The sequence below is a fragment of the Anopheles coustani genome (genome assembly GCF_943734705.1).
Source record: "Anopheles coustani chromosome X unlocalized genomic scaffold, idAnoCousDA_361_x.2 X_unloc_135, whole genome shotgun sequence".
Lineage (NCBI taxonomy): Eukaryota > Metazoa > Arthropoda > Insecta > Diptera > Culicidae > Anopheles > Anopheles coustani.
The window spans coordinates 1-10,000 of record NW_026525088.1 but is presented as its reverse complement, the minus strand read 5'-3'; the positions used below and the strand labels follow the sequence as shown (position 1 = coordinate 10,000).

The window sequence follows — 10,000 nt, the reverse complement described above, 5'->3', positions numbered from 1 at the left end:
CCTCACGGTACTTGTTTACTATCGGTCTCATGGTTGTATTTAGCTTTAGAAGGAGTTTACCTCCCACTTAGTGCTGCACTATCAAGCAACACGACTCCATGGCACGCTCGGTCCATCATCCAACGGGCGCTGTTCTACGGGCCTATCACCCTCTATGGGTTCTGAGCCACATTCAAGTTGGACTTGAAAAGCGCTAAGATGACGGATAGTGAGACGCACCAGTACACGGAATCGGATAGACGGACAGGCCGCCACCCCTACGTGCTGAGCTTCTCCCGTTTCGCTCGCAGCTACTCAGGGAATCCCGGTTGGTTTCTTTTCCTCCCCTTATTAATATGCTTAAATTCAGGGGGTTGTCACACATGAACTGAGGCTTATGTACCTTGCGGTTGTTATCGTCACATCTGGCTTGCGACTACTTTGTTTCAATGTCCAATATGTACCGTTGGACTCGGTTAACGGGCTGTTAGCCCGCGTGTGGTTTAACTCACTGATACCTTCCATTGCCCATACGCTAGTTTGTTTGTGTTCCTTTGGTCAACTTCCATACTTGAATCATTTGTGCTACCGCTGCTGCTTCGACGCTACTTTGACATCTTCGCTTCTATTTAAATAAATAAATAAGCTGAAGCTAGACATCAGTAAACACCACCACAGACACCACAAGCACGCCTTCTCCTCGTACTTCCGCCTCACGCGGGAACACGGACGCTCTAAATACTTCGAATTCCAATGCCAGTATATTGTAAACCACGGGTTCTTTAATGCTAGCGGGTCGTCGCGACCCTAGTTAACATCATGGTGCACGTCTCGTGACGGGTGTCACGGCGTAGTTAAATGTATGCGATACATTTCTCAAATATAAGCGCTCAGTCATCTGTACATCATGGTAGGTTCCCACGACGTGCAATATGCGTTCAACTTATCAATGTTCATGTGTCCTGCAGTTCACATTATGACGCGCAGTTAGCTGCGGTCTTCATCGATCCATGAGCCGAGTGATCCACTGCCGAGGGTGACTAACTTGCGTAAGCCGCCGCTGTGCGCGTATACCCGTTCCCCGTAGGGAGGAGCAAGCCGCCGCTTAGAGACGAAACATAAAGTGTCCTCATTCCACATAGGGCAAGCTGGATGAATCCATTTTACCCAGGACGGCCGAAGCGGCGTGGACCAGGGGAGAACTGAACTTTATGCTTCACACCACAGTAAGTCTTCGTGTCCTCTTCCACATAGGGCAAGCTAGAACTAACTATCTTACCCAGGACTGCCGAAGCAGCGTGGACCAGGGGAGGAACACACTTTTCATGGAAACGTAAGGCATCCATGACTGCCATAACGTAAGCCGCCGCTGTGCGCGTATACCCGTTCCCCGTAGGGAGGAGCAAGCCGCCGCTTAGAGACGAAACATAAAGTGTCCTCATTCCACATAGGGCAAGCTGGATGAATCCATTTTACCCAGGACGGCCGAAGCGGCGTGGACCAGGGGAGAACTGAACTTTATGCTTCACACCACAGTAAGTCTTCGTGTCCTCTTCCACATAGGGCAAGCTAGAACTAACTATCTTACCCAGGACTGCCGAAGCAGCGTGGACCAGGGGAGGAACACACTTTTCATAGAAACGTAAGGCATCCATGACTGCCATAGTGCGTAAGCCGCCGCTGTGCGCGTAAACCCGTTCCCCGTAGGGAGGAGTCAAGCCGCCGCTTAGAGACGAAGTATTAAGTGTCCTCTTCCACATAGGGCAAGCTAGAATGAACTATCTTACCCAGGACCGCCGAAGCAGCGTGGACCAGGGGAGAACTGAACTTTATACTTCACACCACAGTATTGAGTAATGTGCCCTCTTCCACATAGGGCAAGCTGGAATGTTCCATTTTACCCAGGACGGCCGAAGCGGCGTGGACCAGTGGAGGACTACACAATCATGAGGTTTGATATCGACTTGTGTGTTTCAATAGGATACCGATGGTATGGTTTGAACCGATTTGATTTAGCCATTCTGAAGTCATCACTTGGTTGAAGCGCTGAACTAGGGAGGCATCGTTTACATATATATTGGTTTTCGCATGCTCTACTAGGTTAATGTCATGAGGTTGGCTATCGAGCATGCCCAAGTGATGACTTGATTGTGTGCTTGCTTGAATTCTTCACATTTCATACCATCGGTTAGTTGTCGAATCATTCCTCGATCATAACCTTCGTTCTTGGTTCATGTATGCTCTCTTCCACATAGGGCAAGCTAGAATTAACTATCTTACCCAGGACCGCCGAAGCAGCGTGGACCAGGGGAGAACTATACTTTGTCTTGTATGCCCTCTTCCACATAGGGCAAGCTAGAACTAACTATCTTACCCAGGACCGCCGAAGCAGCGTGGACCAGTGGAGGACTATACTTTGTTCATAACACCACAGTATTGAGTAATGTGCCCTCTTCCACATAGGGCAAGCTAGAATGAACTATCTTACCCAGGACCGCCGGAGCAGTGTGGACCAGTGGAGGACTACACAATCATGAGGTTTGATATCGACTTGTGTGTTTCAATAGGGTACCGATGGTATGTTTTGAACCGATTTGATTTAGCCATTCTGAAGTCATCACTTGGTTGAAGCGCTGAACTAGGGAGGGGCATCGTTTACATATATATTGGTTTTCGCATGCTCTACTAGGTAAATGTCATAGGGTTGGCTATCGAGCATGCCCAAGTGATGACTTGATTGTGTGCTTGCTTGAATTCTTCACATTTCATACCATCGGTTAGTTGTCGAATCATTCCTCGATCATAACCTTCGTTCTTGGTTCATATATGCCCTCTTCCACATAGGGCAAGCTAGAATTAACTATCTTACCCAGGACCGCCGAAGCAGCGTGGACCAGGGGAGAACTATACTTTGTCTTGTATGCCCTCTTCCACATAGGGCAAGCTAGAACTAACTATCTTACCCAGGACCGCCGAAGCAGCGTGGACCAGTGGAGGACTATACTTTGTTCATTACACCACAGTATTAAGTATGGTGTCCTCTTCCACATAGGGCAAGCTAGAACTAACTATCTTACCCAGGACCGCCGAAGCAGTGTGGACCAGGGGAGGACTATACTTTATACTTCACACACTAGCCATACTGAAGTCATCACTTGGTTGAAGCGCTGAACTACGGCGGGGTAATCGTTTACAGGTTATAATCATATAGCTGCATGCTCATTAGTAGATAATGGAATATTGTATGGCAATATGAGCATGCCCAAGTGATGACTTTGTTTCAAGCTCAACAGGTAGGGTATTGAGTCCTCTTCCACATAGGGCAAGCTAGAATGAACTATCTTACCCAGGACCGCCGGAGCAGCGTGGACCAGTGGAGGACTATACCTTGTCCATTACACCACAGTATTAAGTATTGTGTCCTCTTCCACATAGGGCAAGCTAGAATTAACTATCTTACCCAGGACCGCCGAAGCAGCGTGGACCAGATGAGGACTATACTTTATACTTCACACCACAGTTTTGAGTACGCCTTGCATAAAGTATCTAGTTTGAACCACGAGGGCTCACAATGTAGAACCGCGAGGGCTCTAGTACCGATTCTCTCGGTACGGCTTGGTCCGTGTTCCTTTATGCTTGTACTCTAAGTATTAAGTATTGTGTCCTCTTCCACATAGGGCAAGCTAGAACTAACTATCTTACCCAGGACCGCCGAAGCAGTGTGGACCAGGGGAGGACTATACTTTATACTTCACACACTAGCCATACTGAAGTCATCACTTGGTGGGGGTGAACTACGGCGGTATCTATCGTTTTGGTTCGGTCTATATAGGGTCGCTTGCATGCTCATTCGAATATAATGTAATTGTGTATGGCAATATGAGCATGCCCAAGTGATGACTTTGTTTCAAGCTCAACAGGTAGGGTATTGAGTCCTCTTCCACATAGGGCAAGCTAGAATGAACTATCTTACCCAGGACCGCCGGAGCAGCGTGGACCAGTGGAGGACTCTATACTTTATACTTCACACCACAGTATTGAGTACGACTTGCATAAAGCCCCTAATGAGAACCACGAGGGCTCTCTCAATGTAGAACCACGAGGGCTCTAGTACCGATTCTCTCGGTACGGCTTGGTCCGTGTTCCTTTATGCTTGTACTCTTAGAAAGTCTCAACCCGGAGGTCTTGACTTTGATTGTCATAGTTGGACTACGACGGGGCATCCGACCATTGCTGATCGAACACCCCTGATTCACCATCTTTCGGGTAGGCGGTACGCGTACCTCCGGACGCGGAAGTCTCAACCCGGAGGTCTTGACTTTGATTGTCATAGTTGGACTACGACGGGGTATCCGACTCATCGAATACCCCAGAAGCACACCATCTTTCGGGTAGGCGGTACGCGTACCTCCGGACGCGGAAAGTCTCAACCCGGAGGTCTTGACTTTGGTTGTCATAGTTGGACTATGACGGGGCATCCGACCATTGCTGATCGAACACCCCTGTTACACCATCTTTCGGATAGGCGGTGCGCGACACCACCGACGCGGAAAGTCTCAACCCGGAGGTCTTGACTTTATATTGTTGGATAGTCCTCTTCCACTATAGGGCAAGCTGGAAATATTCCATTTTACCCAGGACTGCCGAGGCAGCGTGGACCAGGGGAGAACTTCACGGAATCTTCAGGCATCCATGATTGCCATAGTGCGTAAGCCGCCGCTGTGTGCGTCAACTCGTTCCCCGTGAGGAGGAGTCTAGCCGCCGCTAAAAGACGAAGCATTAAGTGTCCTCATTCCACTATAGGGCAAGCTAGAATGAACTATCTTACCCAGGACCGCCGAAGCAGCGTGGACCAGGCGAAGACTATACTTTATACTTCACACCACAGTATTGAGTACGACTTGCATAAAGCCCCTAATGAGAACCACGAGGGCTCTCTCAATGTAGAACCACGAGGGCTCTAGTACCGATTCTCTCGGTACGGCTTGGTCCGTGTTCCTTTATGCTTGTACTCGCGGAAAGTCTCAACCCGGAGGTCTTGACTTTGATTGTCATAGTTGGACTACGACGGGGTATCCGACCATTGCTGACCGAACACCCCTGATTCATCATCTTTCGGATAGGAGGTGCGCCCACCTCCGACGCGGAAGTCTCAACCCGGAGGTTCGGACTTAGAGTTTTTCCCATTTAAAAGTTTTTCTCTTAGCCATACTGAAGTCATCACTTGGTGAACGATTGAACTAGGGCGGGTTAATCGTTTATAGGTATCATGTGGTTTGCATGCTCTCTTAGGTTAAGGTCATGTGGTTGGCTATCGAGCATGCCCAAGTGATGACTTTGTTTCACGCTTGCTTGATTTCTTCAAGATTCCCTGTTATATAGTGTAATCATTCGAGAACAGGGAATCTTTGGTTTTGCTCAACAGGTATTGGATGTCAACTTGGTATCTAGATCGCATTAAGTCTCAACCCTTAGGTTCGGACTTGTATAGTGACATCTTGTTACGGTCTTGAGTCTCAACCCGCAGGTTCGGACTACTTAGTGTTTGATCGAATATAATATGGCAACTTGTGCCTAAGTCTCAACCCGCAGGTTCGGACTTCTGTTTATTTGGCCAATGTATGTATAAGGCAACTTGTGCCTAAGTCTCAACCCGCAGGTTCGGACTTGTGTATTTGTTCGAAGTCATGTATAAGGCAACGTGTGCCTAAGTCTCAACCCGCAGGTTCGGACTTGTTAGTGTTTCGTCAACTTTCATATGGCAACTTGTGCCTAAGTCTCAACCCGCAGGTTCGGACTTGTGTATTTGTTCGAAGTCATGTATAAGGCAACTTGTGCCTAAGTCTCAACCCGCAGGTTCGGACTTGTGTATTTGTTCGAAGTCATGTATAAGGCAACGTGTGCCTAAGTCTCAACCCGCAGGTTCGGACTTGTTAGTGTTTCGTCAACTTTCATATGGCAACTTGTGCCTAAGTCTCAACCCGCAGGTTCGGACTTGTGTATTTGTTCGAAGTCATGTATAAGGCAACTTGTGCCTAAGTCTCAACCCGCAGGTTCGGACTTGTGTATTTGTTCGAAGTCATGTATAAGGCAACTTGTGCCTAAGTCTCAACCCGCAGGTTCGGACTTCATAGTGTTTCGTCAATGTTCATATGGCAACTTGTGCCGAAGTCTCAACCCGCAGGTTCGGACTTCTATAGTGTTTCGTCAATTATCATATGGCAACTTGTGCCGAAGTCTCAACCCGCAGGTTCGGACTTCTGGAAGGATCACTTGGCCACTAATGATCCTTCCGCAGGTTCACCTACGGAAACCTTGTTACGACTTTTACTTCCTCTAAATCATCAAGTTCGGTCAACTTCGATAAAGCAGACGCGGTTCACGAGGATCCAGCGAACGATCATCTCCAAAGACCTCACTAAATAATCCATCGGTAGTAGCGACGGGCGGTGTGTACAAAGGGCAGGGACGTATTCAACGCTGGCTGATGACCAGCACTTACTAGAAGTTCCGAGTTCATATGGACCATTGCAATCCATAATCCCTACTAAGTGAGTATTTGAGTGATTTCCCGTTCCTCTCGGAATAGGAGACACGCTGCTACCCACATTGTAGCACGCGTGTAGCCCAGAACATCTAAGGGCATCACGGACCTGTTATCGCTCGATCTCATTTTGCTAAACACAAATTGTCCTGCTAAGCAGCGTACCGTAAGTGCACTTGCGCACACGAACAGCGAAGGTGTCAGGTCATACTCCACCGAAAGGTCCTAACCCGTTCCAATCGGCATCGACGCATTAACGCTGACTGCGTTCTAGTTAGCATATGTGAGTCACGTTCGTTATCGGAATTAACCAGACAAATCAATCCACGAACTAAGAACGGCCATGCACCACTACCCTTAAATTTGAGAAAGAGCTATTAATCTGTCTCACCTCCATAAGTTCGGACCTGGTAAGTTTTCCCGTGTTGAGTCAAATTGAACCGCAAGCTCCATTTCATTGTGGTGCCCTTCCGTCAATTCCTTTAAGTTTCAACTTTGCAACCATACTTCCCCCGGAACCTGACTTTGGTTTCCCGGAAGCTACTGAGAGCACCTGGTTGTAGCGTCTCCCAATTGCTAGTTGGCATCGTTTACGGTTAGAACTAGGGCGGTATCTAATCGCCTTCGATCCTCTAACTTTCGTTCTTGATTAAAGAAAGCATCCTTGACAAATGCCTTCGCTTTAGTTAGTCTTACGACGGTCTACGAATTTCACCTCTCGCGCCGTAATACTAGTGTCCCCAACTACTTCTGTTAATCATTACCTCCGGTCTGAGTACAAACCAATGAAAGATTAGACCAAGGTCGTATTCCATTATTCCATGCAAGATTATTCTAGGGCGTTTGGGCACCCTGCTTTAAGCACTCTAATTTGTTCAAGGTAAACGTGAGCGGTCGAGCTCTATGTTACACTTGCACCCGTTGAAGGGCACACCATGACACAGACTTGGTGCCCTACCACACCATTGAGTCGCAACCAGATTCCGACTTGGCCCACCGACCACGGGTTGACCGGGTCGGCGGAGCCGGACTGTGTTGGACAAGTATCAACTTCGAACGTTTTAACCGCAACAATTTTAATATACGCTAGTGGAGCTGGAATTACCGCGGCTGCTGGCACCAGACTTGCCCTCCACTTGATCCTCGTAGAAGGATTTATGCTCTACTCATTCCAATTATGAAACATCATTAAAGAGTTTCATATTGTTATTTCTCGTCACTACCTCCCCGTCCCGGGATTGGGTAATTTACGCGCCTGCTGCCTTCCTTGGATGTGGTAGCCATTTCTCAGGCTCCCTCTCCGGAATCGAACCCTGATTCCCCGTTACCCGTTGCAACCATGGTAGTCCTCTATACTACCATCCATAGTTGATAGGGCAGATATTTGCGAGATCTGTCGTCGGTGCGAGACCATACGATCAGCATCATTATCCAGACTTCAACTCAATGACACGGAGAACCCGCGATTGGTTTGACTAATAAGTGCACCAGTTCCCGCGAGGGTCCTGGCATGTTGCATGTATTAGCTCTAGATTTTCCACAGTTATCCAAGTAACTAGGTTGATGATCTCGTAAATTATAGCTGTTATACTGAGCCTTATGCGGTTTCACATTAAATCTGTTTGTACTTAGACATGCATGGCTTAACCTTTGAGACGAGCGTATATTACTGGTAGGATCAACCAGAATTCCGACTTTGCGTTCGAATGTTCATTGTCCCATTGCACCCGGAGGAGCAAACACCACGTTCTATATGTTGTCAAGTCCGGTAGCACACGGGAGGCGAGCCCCCGTGCGAACCTCATTGCCCTCGTATCACACACACACCCGATGCACCGGACAGGCACTTGAGCGGCATTCGACTCCGCTAAGCGCTCGTGCGCCCGATTGTGCATGCGCTGACGGGGCCTTCATACCCCTACCACAGCGACCTTATGCCAAACTTCCATGAATACTTAGGTGAGCTGACAAGGGCCTTCATTTCCCTACCATCAACTAAAGGACACGCTAGGCGCGTCCGATCATTGCAACTGCGGGGCTTTCATACCCCAATCACCACAGTACGCAATTCACCAGAGTTTAATCACAACCCCCCCGGACATGGCACACTATTAACTTGCAACAAAACTTAGTGTGTGCCGGGCACAATCGGTTCCACAAAATCATTCCCGATGTACCCCAATTGGGGTTGTGAACGCATCCATGGTCCTCTGACACACCCAACCAAGCGTGGATACTACATACCTCAAACACCCAGTACACTAACAGACAAATCAACATATGGTTGCTTTCCCCCAGACATTTGCCAATCACTTGGCACCCGGACGGGAACTCGCTCCTGATTGCGCCAATGCCACCCATTTGCCAAGAGCGAGTTCTGTATGTAGATTTCATTTGGAAAGACAACCGTGTACTGGATATTCTATCCGACGATTACAGATGACGAGTACGAGACTCGACTACACTCACGGATAATACATTTTGGGTCGAGATTGCTTTCGGGGTTTTCGATTGGTCTTGCGCTTGTAAACGTATAACTTTGACTTGTGGTAACCTCGGTTTGTTAGTCGATCACGTGGTTGTGAACTGGGTAGGGGGAGCAATCTGTTCACTTGCACTCTGGGTAGGAATATGGTGAGCGCTATAGGTTAAAGATCATGGTATGGTTCCATCGTGATGACTTTCGCTAGATAGTAGGATGTTTGGATAGTTATAACGTTTTTGGCCATTTGTTCATAGTGTTCGGTTCATTGAGGAATTCGATTGGTCTTTGCTTCACACACGTGGTCGATCACTTGGATGTGAACTAGGGTGAGAATAAGGTGTTCACTAGTGCTCTTAGGTTTTGGATCAGTACTGAGCACTTGATTGGTTTCGCATAATATGTATCCATAGTGATGACTCTTTCCAGCTTAAGATTTCGTGACCGGTTTCGAATCCTTCCCACGTTCGCTTTTACTTGGTTAGGTTTTCGAGTGTAGATTTGAAAGCAATCTCATGTATGTATCCCATCTGATATAAGCCACTGACAGTTCATGTCACCTCGTTCAACTCTCGCTGGGTCACAGAAGTATGTTACTGCGCCCATTATCCCTACTCGGATAGGTTCGGTTCGTTCGTTTTATACTACGGTGAGTAAACTCAATTTGTGCATCGCATAGCCATGGAAAGCAAGCTTTCGCGGGCCTCTTCGACTGTTTTGATACGAGCTGTGCCCGTGATGCTTGTCATCCCAGGATACTAGACCCCTTTGGACGACCGCATGACCATCAGAAAGTAAATTCCACGTTCGGTTTATTTGCTACTTCCACCGTTCTAGTACTATGGGGTTGGAACCCCTAACATAAAGTATCTATGTAGAACCACGAGGGCTCTCAATGTAGAACCACAAGGGCTCTAGTACCGATTCTCTCGGTACGCTTGGTCCGTGTTCCTTTATGTTTGTACTCTTGTGTGTATAAAATTCATGTTCGATTT

At 47.8% G+C, this 10,000-nt stretch overlaps 2 non-coding genes across 2 annotated transcripts in view; both read right to left on the bottom strand.

Annotated features, from left to right (window-relative positions):
• The window catches only part of LOC131270087 (large subunit ribosomal RNA), a 4,091-nt gene extending 3,715 nt beyond the window's left edge, over positions 1–376 (bottom strand). Inside the window, exon 1 of the ribosomal RNA XR_009179225.1 lies at positions 1–376. This exon is cut by the window's left edge and continues 3,715 nt beyond it. This is a non-coding gene — a ribosomal RNA (large subunit ribosomal RNA).
• Positions 377–863: 487 nt separating this feature from the next.
• On the bottom strand, positions 864–1,018 carry LOC131270086 (5.8S ribosomal RNA). The gene has a single exon (XR_009179224.1). It is a non-coding gene; the product is annotated as a 5.8S ribosomal RNA (ribosomal RNA).
• Positions 1,019–10,000: the final 8,982 nt, after the last annotated feature.